Raw genomic sequence first — 14,590 nt, forward strand, 5'->3', positions numbered from 1 at the left:
AACCCTGAGAGTCTGTTAATTTAAAGAAACACAGCTGGATAGGGATACAACAATACACTAACTCACAGTACAGTAAGTATTAATACTAGGTTTGTGATAAGATTTTAACCACACTTTGGAACTTCTATAAAGACTGATTGGTATTTATGATAAAATTTTATTATTATTGTAATTCTCAGAGAAATACATAGCTTTTTATAAAAAGAGATACTTATAACCTTTCTGAAACTTTCTTTAAAGGGGACATATTTTACCCTTTTAAGACAAGTTTATATTGGTCTCAGAGATCCTAAAACATGCCTGTGAAGTTTGTTTCTGAAAAAACACTCCAGTATTGGATATTTGCATGTCTAAAAACTCCTCTGTTTAAGCCCTGCTCAGAACAAATTTCTGTGTCTGTGGCTTTAAATGTTACTGAGCTGTCTGACTCCGCCCCTGACCACGCCCCTCTTAGGAAATGGATGTGGCTTAATGGATGAGCCTCCTCTAAGCTGGCAGCTTAGAGGAGGATCAGGAGAGGAGGGCGGAACTTTCTCCCAAGGGTGGAAGTCCAACCAAACCTGGGGGCGATGCTAACTCCCCACATGACATCATGAGGGGAAATACAAAAACAGCTTGTTTCAGCACAGATTTTTTGAGGGGGGGGCGCAGTGGCACATATTTTTGTTAGAAAAGTCTGAAAAAATGATTTTTTTCGTAATATATCCCCTTTTAGTGAAAGATTTTGGCCCCAAAAAATGATTTCAAAGAATACTGCAAAATATCTCTGTCAAGCTGATTTTGATCTGTTGTCATGGAAAAACATAAAAGAAAATGTTGGCATTAGTAGGAGTGTTACACTGAAAGAATTGATGAGAAACCTCAGTATTTGCCATCATATGAATTGCATTTTTACATATCAGTTTCAGCTGTAATTGTTCAATCAGTGCATAAACATTTCTGCCCATCAGTGTGAACAACAGTTATCAAAAATTGTCATTTTTGAAAATAAAAACTTTACATGTGTAGTCAAGTTTCAGTTTCTTAAGAACTGGCCTCAAATATAGTCTAACGTAGTTTAAGGTGTCAGGAAGTTTCCTGTCAACATACTAACCAGATATCATAACCAAAGGTATCACAACAATTCTGCTGAATTATCTGAGACAGTTCTGAAGAACAGCTTTGCCTGTCTAGTAGAGAAAGGTCAAAGCCAGTAGAATGTCATCCATCTCTTAGTATTTTTACTGTTATTATATATAATTCCAATATAACAGTATTGGAGCTTTCCTAGGTTTATATATCCCCACATTTGTACATTAGAATCCATATCAGGAGGGAAAAGTTGCATCTTTTTTCAGCTATGTAGACAAAAAGCAGTGTTTAAATTTTTTCTTCTTACAGAGCACCTCCTCTTCAAGTGAAGTTATGTTGCTATAAATGAGTCTACATAACAGAAGAGTGACATGTGTGTCCGGTAGGGGAAGGAAGCAAAGGATTTATGTGTATATTGATTGACAAATGAGTGATTAATTAGCCGTTGTTCACATTTACTCATCACAAGATTAGCCGTCAGTGTTGTCACAGCTTTAGCATGGTCGGAAATTCAGGTTGAGTCATGTCAGTTATGCGTCAGTGACTTTCAGTTTATGCATTTTGGCTCAAGTGTAGCTGTTCTCATTTTTCTCTACACCACTGCATTCATTTTTAAGGCAGGCATCGTGCAGCGCTACCTGTTTTTCAGGCCCCCAAACCCCACACCCCCTCCTTTTTCTATGTGTTACCGTTTGTGATTTTTCTAGTCATTCTGCCCTGAGGGATTCTTCTTCTGATTAAAAAACACCTTAGACATGTGCCACACACAAGATAGATGTGAAATGCAGATCGCTGGTGCTGATTAGATTTCACAAAGGAATTTATTGTGAAACTACTGCCAGGGTTGAGGAGGCTGGCAGTCAGACAGCACAGTTCCCCTGCCCCTAACACCAACATGCCTTTCCTCATTGGCCTCAGGTGTCCTATGTTTACTTCCTGAAGCAAAACTGTGCATTTATTCACATACCTATGCCTTCTTTTGCCTTGGTTAACTGTATCAGTTCTTTCATTACCACTGCAGGGGTTCAGCTTTGCTGATTTTTATCCTACAGTTTCACAGATACATGACAGGATCTCGAGGGCCGACGTTATTCTTTAATGCCATGTTTGATTTTTAAATGAGCTCCACATTCTGATCAAACAGGTGAGCCTTACCAGCTCTGCATGAGTAAAGACATCAGTCAGCAACAGTCTGTTAAGACATCAGCATCCAACCTCAACACCACAATTTACCTGCAGCAGGTGCGTACAACCACAAGATCCCTCATATCCAGCACAAACAAGACAAGAGAAGAAAGGGGAGGAGGGTAGTGACAGAACGAAGGGATGAAAAATTAAGCCCGCTGTAACCTCCTTTCCCCTTTTAGATGTCAGTTCACAGGACATAAATAAGCCAACTGAACAATCCAGTAACTGCCTCAAGGAAAACGCTGTATCGTGTATTTCTTGGATGGTGCGTTAAAAAAAACAACGAGACAACAACTACTTCTCACATTCCATCTATGTAGTTAGTCACACTGAGAAATGTGCATATTATTAAACTTCTTAACAGGCAGTATCACTGTTATTTCTTCATTTACCTTTCAGCCACAACCTTTGGTTTCAGTTTATTCAACACTATTGCAAAATGTATTTGCAGACTTGTTTAACTAGCTTGTGTTGAGTAATCTGTCACACAGATCGGATTATTATTTGCCTCATTGTTACAGTGTAGAAATGCGGGGTTAAGTTCAGATGATTTGGAATGCATGCATCAACTACTCAGCAAGCTCAGACCAAGAACAATGTAGACATTAACATAAAACAGTCCAGACCTGCTCTTTCAGAAGAGAGACAATGGCTCAGCCCCAATTCTAAGTTTGACCCCTACCCCTTGATTTTGAGTGTCCCTTTTTCCCTTGAAATATAGTTGAGAGGTAGGGGTAAAGTCTTCTGACATATCTAAAGCTGCTGATTCGTCATCAGTAGTTTCCAACAGCATTACACAAACAGATTCGTCAACAAAAGTGGATATTTCTACTTTATGAAGCTTAGGGTTAATTGATGTAGTCATAGGCCCAGCTATGATCATCTGATGGCGAGCTGATCCCAAGTATCTCCTCCCAGTTCTCACAGCCAATCACCACTCCTTCTCTCAACACAGTGGTCCATTTACATATGATGTCCTTCCCACTAATCCCTGCTGGCATTAATGCTGATGTACCACTCTGGTGCTGCTGGCAAAGCTTCCCCTCCTCCACCCCAGCCGCCACCTTTATAACTTCACTTACCCAGGGAGCATCTTTTGAGCAGAGCAGAGTCAATTGAAAATGGATTAAAAATTTGATAAATACAGTCCCAGAGTTACTGGTGTAGATTTAATCTGTAAAGGCCCAGGAGAGTCACCCAAGTTTGAGGCTTGCTGGTAAAGCCTCTATTAGGGCTATGATGGCATGGATATTGTCGTTAGAGCAGCACAATAGCAGTTTATTCAACTTTTATTAACCTGTGTCTCTCTTAAAATGCGACAGCGTCAGTCTCAGAGGGTTAATACACAACTATCTCCACTTTGCAAAGCAAGCTAAAAAGCTCTGTTGAGTGAGAAAAGTGAAAAAAAATACAGTAAATTATCCTTTCAGACAGTCCTTGTGCCTTGTCATCTCCCTCTTCTCTTGTTCCTCACCCATCTCAATGCAAGCAATATAGAGGACAGTAGGAAGTGCAGGCAATGTTGCACTATGTTGTGCTGCTTTGCTTACATACTGTCAGAATACTACAATAGGAGTCCATGTAATCAGGCTGAAGTGTCTCTGACGCTTGCTTGCATCTTATGTACTTATGACACTCTGTTAGAGACTGTAGTGATTCTGAGAAACAAAATTTGCATCTCTTAACTTAATAAACTATGCATTTTAGTTGTCATTTTGCCTTAAAACACAATCCAGTGATTTATTTGGCCAACTATTGTCAAGTAAAATAAATTATTGCTTTAATGTGATGCTAAATCTGTTAGCGCTTTAATGGCAGTTTCTATTTTGTGTTAGCGACAAGCTAACAAACCCATCAGTGGGAAACTTGAATTATCTTCAATTTATTCCCAGTGACTCTCAACAAGTCATTAGGACCTGAGCCCTGACCCCAAAGCAAGGACCTTATTGAAACTGTAGGGATTATTTTTTTCATCCATCAAAGTAATTTCTAATTTGAAGGCATTAACGTGCCTAAAAACTCACCAAAATTTGCACATTTATCAATCCTGGTGAAAACTTTGCATTCTAGTGGTTTCATGCTAGTACAACAGAACTAACTCAACAGCGCCCCTTAGAAGACTTTTTGGATAGCCCCTCCCACTGGTTTCACCTACAGGCATGAAAATTGGTACACATATGTATCATGTCCAGATGAACAAAAAACAAATACACTGTCTTTTTAAAATATGTACAGGAAGTGAGATCAAAAAGGTTGAAGCTCAACTTTTTCTGTTTTTTGGACGTTTTACAGGTCTTGCATTTTAAAGAACTACCCTAAGGGATTTAATCCGATTGACTCCAGATTTTTTTCACCAATCCTAGACAAGTTGGAGATCTAAAGTTATATAAAGCTTGAGTTTTCACTAATGTGCAGGGCCACAATCGGGCCCCAAATGTTTGAATTATGATTTTTTCCTCCTATATCACTTCAAACAATCAACCTTTACCATTCAACCTTGGCTGATGATTTTTGGACTGCATAGGCTTAGTCACTAGACCTACAAAAAGACCTACATCCTTTGTCAGTCTTGAACTGTAGTTAAACTTTTACATTCCTACAACAAAGCACAAAGGTTTGCAGGATAATTAACTGTAAAGTGCATCCAAGTCTTACTAAATATGCAAACCACTGCAAATGTCCCCTAAAGAGGCCCCTTCCTTAGCACTAACATCCACCAATCATTGACTGGAGACAGACAAGCTTGTTTGGTGTGATTCTGAAGGAGCATAGCGCTCTACCTACAGTCTGCAGGATTGTGTCAGTCAGAGAGATCCTGAGATGACCTGACTGTCTGCCACAGAGACGGGGGAGGGAATGAATGATGCTTTGTTATTGTAGCAGTGAGTAGCAATTTGTCTAAATAAAGAACCATTTGTTTGCTCTCACATCCGCTCATGCACGTCATTAAGTGAGTACGGCGGATTCCTGAGCTGACCTGTACGGCAACACGCTGAACAATGCGTACCTGTGTGTTTGCTCATACATGTGTGATCGGCCAGTTTGGAGTCGAGTTTGTGTACATGAATATCACGGAGCAGCACCCTTGTTTGTTCTTCTGTGTTTGCCTCTATGCAGAAATATTAACATTATTAACTGACTGTTGCCGTTGTGTCTTAGGAAGTTAATGAGCAGCTCGGTAAGAAGGGAAAGGTTATTTTTTTTCTGCTGTCATGTCAGAAAATCCATTAATGGGAAATCCAGACAGACATTTGGCTTTGATTCAGCACCCTGTCACATGCACAGGCTCAAATTTTACAGCATATCTAAATATATACATTAGGTGTGGTGGAGACGTGCAGTCAGCACTCAGGAAAAGGCAGGTAAAACACACACAGAATGTCAGAGTGGGCTGTAATTCATCGCCATATGTTAAAGCTTTGATGTTGAAACTCGAGGATTAAGGCAGAAATGGCGCCAGCATGTGCTGACACTGAATAGAATAGCGAGCACAAAGACACACCATGCACAGATTCCTTCGCTCGAGGAACAAGTGCACGTGTAACTGAAGAAAAAGAACCCCACAATGGGAGTTTAAGGCAAACACAGCTCTCTCTTTCTTATCCTCGCCATGAACCAGGCTGCTCAGAGTCAGAGGAGCTGTAGAGCAATTAGAGAGAGTAGCGGTGTACGTCCAGCAGCTCCAGGCTACGGTCTTGTCCTGTGTATGCATGCGTCTTTACAAGTCCACACAGTCCCTGTCACAGCTCATTGACGACAAGCACAACACAGAAATACGGGGGGGGACATAAGGTGAGGGGTCAGGAAGGGTACGAAGAGTAGGAGACAGAATCAGAGTGACAGTTTCACTAGTGACGCAACTCAACACATAGAGAGAGCTTTGCTTATTTTAATCTTCGGATTTATCTTTAAAAATACCTGGTGAAACTTAGAAAGAAAATTCAAGTGTATGGCAAGAAAAGTAATGAAAGTTGCACAGTCAAAGCACATAAGTCTTTATTTCTGGGCAGTGGCAGCATTTAAAGACCCTAAAAGGACATTTGACTGCTCCCTTTTACTCCTTCTTAATTTCTGTGACAGGAACTTCTTCTGAACTTTGTCAATAGACAGCTTTGTTGACTTTACCTGATGTGATAAGCCCTAAAACTTTGATAAACTTCAACAAGAATTTCCTTTGAGATCCCTCCACTGTTATCTGATCTTATCTTATCTCAAAAATACCTCCTTAAAAATCTTGTTATTGCAACAGATGCAGTACAAAATTCAACCATATTTAAGTCTGCTCTTATCTTCACTCTACCTGACTTATCTCTTTAAATGTGATAGTAGGTGACATGCATGATTGTTAAAATTGATCCACAATAACCTCTCCAAGACATCTTCACAGATGAAGATGAAGGGTTGCACCGCTGATAGCCCTAGACTGATTTAACCCCTTATTATATCAAAAATAGTAATGTCAAAATAATATTTACACTTTTTATATACACAGTTTCTTTTTAAGTCAAACAGAGGCAGAATTATTGCCATGATCACTGGAAAGTTTGTGCATCTTACATACAGCATTCAACTCGTCACTGTGCTGAACTGAACTAGCAATACTGTTGCACTTTCATGTGGTTTGATTTGCTTTTACACTGCACCCATGCTCAAACAAACCAAACCATCAAGGTGATGTCAAGCAGTTATATCTCTACTTGTTTGTGGCGCTATCATTCCAAACAAAAAGGGATTAAGAAGGAAGAAAACGTAAAATTGAGAACAATGGGAAATCCATCTCCTTCCGTTAGCTTTTTCACTACATAAACAACGGAGTAGCACCAAAGGTGCTCAGTATGATCAGCATCTAAGTGAGCTGTCCAGTATGTTGTTCTTTACACAATAAGAGTGAATCGGCACAAAAGAAGAAGGTGACAAAATGAGAGTGAGAGACTACAACATGTTGCGAGGTATTGACTGCTTCACAGGTTGGTCCGCTTAGCTTTCAGACCACTCCAAATTGACCGGTCTATCCAGGGAAAGGAACCAGCAGTAGACCAAACAGCTATGGTTTAAAGTAGACCAAACAGCTATGGTCTGAAAGCAGCCTTAGGTTGCTTTCACATTAGCGACCAGGGCCCAGATTAAGGGACACTTGAGCCCAAAATCTGGCTCCATTTGATCAGTGTGAACGCAAGCATACTGCATTCAGGTGCAAAGCCTGAGTCTGCTTTAACTGCTTGTCTTGGACCCAGTTCATGTGGACTCAGGCATGGCACTTGGGAGATGTGCAACCAGGCCTGTGTACAAGGAACCTCTGGGTGCATAGAGCTAAAAAGGCTATTCTAAACTTCTCCAGTCTCTAAAAACACCATTGCATCCATGCAGTATAGGCCAATTTTATCCTCCAAGCTGCACAGTAGATTTGGGTGTTTAAAGCAAGCCTGGCTGGTGACTTAAGAATGATAAAAACATCTATCGTGGCCTCCAGGATGGACTCTGTTGTCTCCACAGAGCATTAAAAGATCTCAACCCAAGATGCCATGGTTGTGTCTGCTTCTTTCTCACAGTTTTTTGCAGATTAGCAAATCAACTATGTGGATGCAGCCACCTGCTGTTTTGGACTATTTTGTAAATGGGGCTGAACGATTTGGGAAAATAATCTTCTTCATTTTTTCCACTATTGCAATTGTGATTTAATATGCAATTGTTCTTTAAAGTTCCTGATCTTTTGTATTTTTCAACAAACACTAGCAATAAATTTTGACTCCTTGCAAGTATTCTTGAAAAAATTAACACCTGAGTGTTTGCATAATGTGCAGAGCAAAAAAAAGATGCATTAAACTGGCTTTTGCAAACATTTCAGCCAAGAAATATTGCACCTTCTGCTTTTTCAGTAGACAATATTGCCATCTAATTGTCCAATCTTAGTTGGAACCATGCCACTATTATGAAATCAGACCAGTAGGGGAGTAGGGATTGTGCTCAGTTTGAAAACACCCTACAATGATTTTTACAATGAAGCTTGTTTGCAAAGAAAGGGGCCATTTTTTCTGCAAAGATGCACATTCACATAACACACATTTGAATTAGCTGCACAATTTGGTAGTATTGTGCATTTGCAATCATGCTGCACAATACTGCAGTTGTGATTGTGACATAATTCATACATCGTCTCATGAGTCTGCTTCCTTGCTCAACAAGTTAAATGCACATAATAATAATGGTATTGAAGTGTTTATTTCTCAACTCAGGGAACTTTTTTACAGTCCTCCTTTCAAAATAACTCTCCAAAAAATGTTCTTCCTGTTAAAACAGAGGTACTTCTGCACAGCAAAATAGTTTAGGCATTCTGCATGCATTTTTGCAAACCTTTAATTTCAGCCTTCTATGCAGCTATATAATTGCACAGCCTGACAGTGCGATTGCAATTACATTAATTGTGCAGCACTTACTTAAATATGCACAACCAGCACCAGCACACAGTTGACACTTTTTGCTCTGTACTTTTAAGGATGCATTTAATCCAATTTATGTGGGTTTGGTGATTAAAATTAGTCATTTTCATTCATCTGCACAGGTTTCATGGGTGCAAAAAGTGGACAATCCTTTACTGAATCAGGCTCAAAGTGCTAAACGTACAAAATATGTCAACTAAAGCAACCACATCCTGCACTGTGGTGCCTTTGTAAGTAGACATTAATGCAGAACCATCAAAAATTTGGATAAGAATATATTAGAGGGCAGAAAAGAGTATAAAGCAGCCTCTGTGCATGCACAAGGATCCCAGAAAGTCAATCTTGGTCACTTGATACCAGAGTTGTTATCCTTCTAACCAACCCTACCTGCCTCATTCAGCCCTATTTCTCATACAAATCTTACAAGGGCTAAGGAAAAAAATTGGAGCTCACCAAGAATATTTCAGCAAATTTTCAGCACTGTGGTTCTTGTGATCAAGAAGCTTAACTGTCTTATTTCCTAATTTTCCTGACTGATTTGCTTCTTTCTCAAGAATCCCCAAACTTCCCCTAAAGAGTAATTAAAAAGTAAGACTCAAAGCTTCAGCACCTCAAACATGCAGGCTATTTGCTCTGAGAAGTCTATGTTCCTCCCACTTCAACCTGACAGGCAGAGTGAACTCCACACTCCCTCTCCGTCTGTAACCTTACACAGCCTCACTGTATCTATTAAACCCAGCGAGTGCGTTAAGAAAGCCGCTCTTGTTCTCCTGCCAGTCTTGTCAAGAGGCTCGGAGTTGTGTGAAAGGGCCCTATTGAGGAGGCAGGGTGTTACGGTTAACACAATAAGGACCGCCAGTAGCGTGTGGTTTGGGCTTCCGGATACACATATTCAAAGGAGTGTATTATTATGACACGTGTCAAAATGACAGCACTGCTGATGTCGTTTATCTAACAGTAAACAAAAGTCGGATGTTAACAGAATGTTTGTATTATAGAATTTGGCGACATCTTCCTAATGACACAGATTACTAATAAAACTGTCAGATTTAATTTCATGCTTTACTCACCCAGTGAAGAAGCCTCCTCTTCTACTCTCACTCCACTTTTCAGTCTGTTCTCCCTGGAAAAAAAACACAACAGTTGAACCTGTTAGCTGCTTATTTGGACTGAGCCTCCTGTCATGCATTGTTACAGGCCTACAAGAAAAACAGGAAGTGTGTTTTTTTTCCCTGTTAATTGGTTGGATTCCAGCTGTGTGCAGGAGCGTGCTGAGCGCTGGCAGGCCGTGTGGCAGCAACAAGAGAATGACAGAGCAGGAGAGGAAGAATGCAGGCCGACCGCTCTGCGCACTGTCAGCTCCTTGTCCTGTGCTATCAGCCCATCAGCCGTGGACCCAGGGAGTGTGTGCGGAGTTGACTTAAGTGTGAGACAGTCGCTGCTTTATTCAAACCCCCATACTGGGTGCTGTGCGAATAGCACAGTTTCTGGTTTGATTGTAGAGATTGTTTGAGTTTCACCCTCTTGAAGTGTCTATGAATGAGGTGTTGTCTTTTTTAACTTCAGGACAATACCAGTTAAAATCAAACCTTGCCTAGCAGGCCTGGGCAATATGGGCTAAATATCATATCACTCTGATTTTGTGTTAGCATACTTAAGTCATGTCTGAGCTTAAGTTTTAAGTTTAACTCTTCATTTACTGAGGTGTGTCAAGTTGCGACCGAAAAACATCTCATTTCCTGGTGTGGACCTTCCTGTTTGCTACATGTCTGAAAAACCAGAAGATCATCTGAAGTGCACTGACATCACAACAGGTCTTAAAGGTGAAAATAAACCAGCTTTGCATTTTCTCTTAAAGGTACGTTCTCGCTATAACTGCATCGAGAATAAACGGGCTGAAGAGAACTGAAGGCGACGGATGTGGTCTGACTGATTGATCATCCTTTTTGCTTTCTCAACCACACATTTCTTCCAAAGCTCAGATCTGAGTTTCAGTACTCTAAGACAGGGGTTCCCAACCATCTTTACTTGAAGCCCCCCCTACTTGTTTGGAAGAAAAGCTGAGCCCCCCCCCCCCCAAAGAACCGAACAAAAAAAATTATAGCATCATATTGTTGCCAAAAATCAACATCCATTTATTGTTTCATGGATAACCCCTAAGGAAGTGGAACTTCACAGGTTTTTCTTACCAAAGACTAATGTTTAAACTGTTTACTAAGTGCCTTATCATAATTTGACTCAATATTTGCAAATTTAATCTTAACAAGCTCAGAGCAGACAAAGCCTTGTGCCCCCCCTGAGATCTTTGGCACCCCCCCTAGGGGGTCCTGGGCCCCAGGTTGGGAACTGCTGCTTTAAGACACTATCAATCATTAAAGCAGTTGAGATTCAATCATTTTTATATCGTGTTGAATGGACAAGCATCAGTGTGGTGAAAAGTTGGGAAACATCACCTTAGCTATAATGACAACCACCTAATGGATGCACCATGGTGCACTCCCAGATCATTTTATTTCAATTTTAGCCCTCTACTTCAGTGTTTTCTCATGTTTAGTGCTTTTATGTATTTATGAAGGACATAACCTGCTCTATTTGCATCTTTATGCAAAGTGAAAAACAATAACCGTCTTTTTAACCAGGTAACCTGGGAAAATCTACCACAATGTTTGTTTTTACTGATTAGCATCTTATTATTGATAACTGTGAGTGATTTCTGTTTGCTGCTTCACATAAATACAATATCAGCCCCTATTAAATGTTATTTTAGAGTGCTGTTATGGTATTGTAATCACGAGTCATTTTTGGGAAAACCCAACCACAAAGTGACCACATGACAGGTCTTCTATTAATGGGTGAGTTTGGCAAAAAACGACTGCTATATTTCCCTGCAATGGTCAGCTTTTTAAAATTTAATGGATTTAAGGCCTGTTCATCTTATTAGCTGAGAAGCACAGTGTTTTTTTAACCATTTCCTGCCTGTTCTGGCAGGAATGATGTGACTGCAGGAGAGAGTAGGACTGACACTTCCGTCTGTGACGAGTGGACGCATGGCGACCTTGCACGGATTCAGACTTTAACCTCTAATGGGGCTGGGCAGTAAAGTAATATATTTCCATATGAAGTATGGGATAGGATAGTATTATTGATATCAATGCAGTTTGTGTTGCACTGATTTGGAGACAACAGAAGCCAGGCCTGCGTTTAAGTAAGCCATGTCTAAGCATACTCTGATTTTAACTAAGTATTCACAGTTAACAGACTCGACTCACTCTTCCAGTACATTTCCACTAAGCAGCCATACTTTGTATACCTGAGCCATGAGTGGAATAGCCAAACCTCACGTGCTTTACCTGATTGTGCAACCTCTCCTGCATCTCTGAGCCACCCTGCAGCGGCACACACTCCCTTCCACAAACACTGCTGCATGTTTACATCAGAAAATGAATCTGTCTGTGACAGACAGATGAAGCTCGGTTTGGCTCTCTGACCTGCTGTGAGGCCTTCACTGCCCTCTGCATCCATGTGTTTATTTGTCTGTGGGAGTGTTTTTGCACTGCTGCAAGCAGGCAGTGTGCATGTTGTTATTGTGTGCTGACTAAGTGGATGTTTTTTTGTTTTCTTATGTTATGTTTCACTGATGTGTGCAGAAAAATGCAACAATGCGTGCTGGCTGGAGCTGGGCTAAGTGTGGGGAATCATTCTCAGACGGCGCGGCCGGGTTCCAGAGGTCACCGTGTCTCCCTCTCAGACAATCCTTTGGCTACATTGTAAATATTTAGCTTTGAAAGTAGAGTTTGAAACTCAAAATAGGCACAAATCATGTGCACTGCTCAGCCCCATAAATGACAGAAGAACTCTGCCTCCTTTTGCACGTCTTTCTGAGACATTTGGTCTTTAATTTGTACAGACTGAAAATCATTGGTTGTATCTTTTTTCTCTTTTCAGCATTATTGGGTTCCCTTTGCATTTATTCTCTTTGAAGGGGGTATTTTTGTTCTTCCTTTTTCTAGAGCACTGATAATTTTTAGCCTTTCCATCCACTATAATTTTCCTCTCTGTGTTCATGTCTTTAACATAAATATCGTCTCACCCTTCGCCCTCTCTCTTGTTTTCCTCTGGGTCACTCCCTTTCTCTCCCCCATCTGTTTTCATCTCAAAGCAGAGCAAGACTTTGCAGTCAGGCATTTCTATTTGCACCCCTTTGTAGTGGCGTCTTCTGAAACATGCAACAGTTTGTCCAGCTCAATCCGAACCTTAATCCTGCAGAGAGGATGGAGACAGCAGAGCAGAGCATCGTGTTTTCCTGCCAGTGTGCATCAAAGTGACTTTTTGCATATTGAATACATACAACGGTGACAAGCCATGACTTGTGGCACTGTCGCAACCACTCTGCTGTAGATTGCAGTGCTGAGTGATTGGAGTCGGGCTGATACGCAGTGGCATTCGGATACACACATGCAGGTATTTGCACGTATGCATGTGCAGATTTTCTCTCTCAGGCTGCTCTCTCTGTGCAGGAAGCAGCAGATAACGACACTATTTGAGTCCTCTGCAGTGACAGAAATAGACATTAAGTAAAAGGGGATATGAGAACTCCAACATCCAGACGTGCAATGCTAAAGAGCGGCTCAGGATGTACGTGTCGGCTGGTACGTATGATGTGACTGCAGGGGAGAGCATGACTGACACCTCTGTCTTTGACGAGTGGACGCATGGTGACCTTGCACGGATTCAGACTTTAACCTCTAATGGGGCTGGGCAGTACAGTGATATATTTTAATATAAAGTATGGAGTAGGATAGTATTGTTGATATCAATGCAGTTTGTGTTGCACTGATTTGGAGACAACAGAAGCCAGGCCTATGTTTAAGTAAGCTATGTCTTAGCTAAATGGGGAACTAGAAAAGCACTCGGAGAGCGCAGACCACCATTAGCCCAATCTCCCAATAGTGAAGAATCCTTTAAACAACTCCTGGATCCATCCCCATGTGCCCCCCACCATGGCATTCACCGATTACTCCCTCCCCGATGGGGTGGAAACATGGTGGGGCAAAGCATTGGCTTTGCTACAGGTGGACTGTCATTGTAGAAGCATTGCCTGTGGGTGCTAACAGATGCACTGACAGTCTCACCCATGGTCTCACCGGACGACTGGAAGTCATGGCAGAGGATGAATATTCCTCTGTTCCTCCCAGCATTGTGAGTATTCTCGCTACAATTTGCTCTTTCTCTCTGTTACGCTCCGACTCATCTCCTCGACTGGGCGTGTGTCTTTCAAACTTTATAAACTCCAAAACTTTAAATAGAAACACACCAAAAAATGCTGCTGGGATTGAAGTTACTCATGTCCGCCATCTCCTGGTGTAAAGTGTTAACAGCGCAGACCTCCGCCATTAGCCCTATCTCCCAATAGAACAGAATCCTTTAAAAAATTCCTGGATCCAGACAGTGATCCAGATCACTCCCAAAATCTAATCAGTTCTTCCTAATGCCATTTCTGACATTTCCTGAAAATTTCATCAAAATCCATCCACAACTGTTTGAGTTATGTTTCTAACAAATGAACAAACTAACAAACTAACACGATCACATAACCTCCTTGGTGGAGGTAATTATTTAACTTAAATTAGGAGCATTTTATATTCATGAAACTCAAATGATATTGATACCAGAGCAACAAATATAGAAGTCCTGGACATCCAGCATTGTTTTTAATTGTCAGAAATTCTTCGCAAATTTCCTTTACTCCACACCAGTTCCATCAACTTCTCCAACTTAGCCTGGTTTACACTTCTGCATCATAGATGCCTGTGCCATTGTGAGCTCCACAAGCTTGTGCATTGCTGTGACCATGCCATTCTGCAAAACTAAGCCCAAACATCACTCTGCAGTGT

The 14,590-nt window shown here is 41.0% G+C and overlaps 2 protein-coding genes across 2 annotated transcripts in view; one reads left to right on the plus strand and one right to left on the minus strand.

Annotated features, from left to right (window-relative positions):
• coro7 (coronin 7) overlaps window positions 1-14,590 on the plus strand; it is a 189,964-nt gene that overhangs the window by 119,659 nt on the left and 55,715 nt on the right. The gene's annotated exons all lie outside the window — the stretch shown is intronic.
• The window catches only part of vasnb (vasorin b), a 42,158-nt gene that overhangs the window by 18,960 nt on the left and 8,608 nt on the right, over window positions 1-14,590 (minus strand). The window contains exon 2 of the mRNA XM_041816982.1: window positions 9,767-9,819. The gene's annotated coding sequence lies outside the window, so the exon portion shown is untranslated. The remainder of the gene's footprint in view (window positions 1-9,766; window positions 9,820-14,590) is intronic.

This window comes from Cheilinus undulatus, linkage group 21 (assembly GCF_018320785.1).
Source record: "Cheilinus undulatus linkage group 21, ASM1832078v1, whole genome shotgun sequence".
NCBI classification, from domain to species: domain Eukaryota; kingdom Metazoa; phylum Chordata; class Actinopteri; order Labriformes; family Labridae; genus Cheilinus; species Cheilinus undulatus.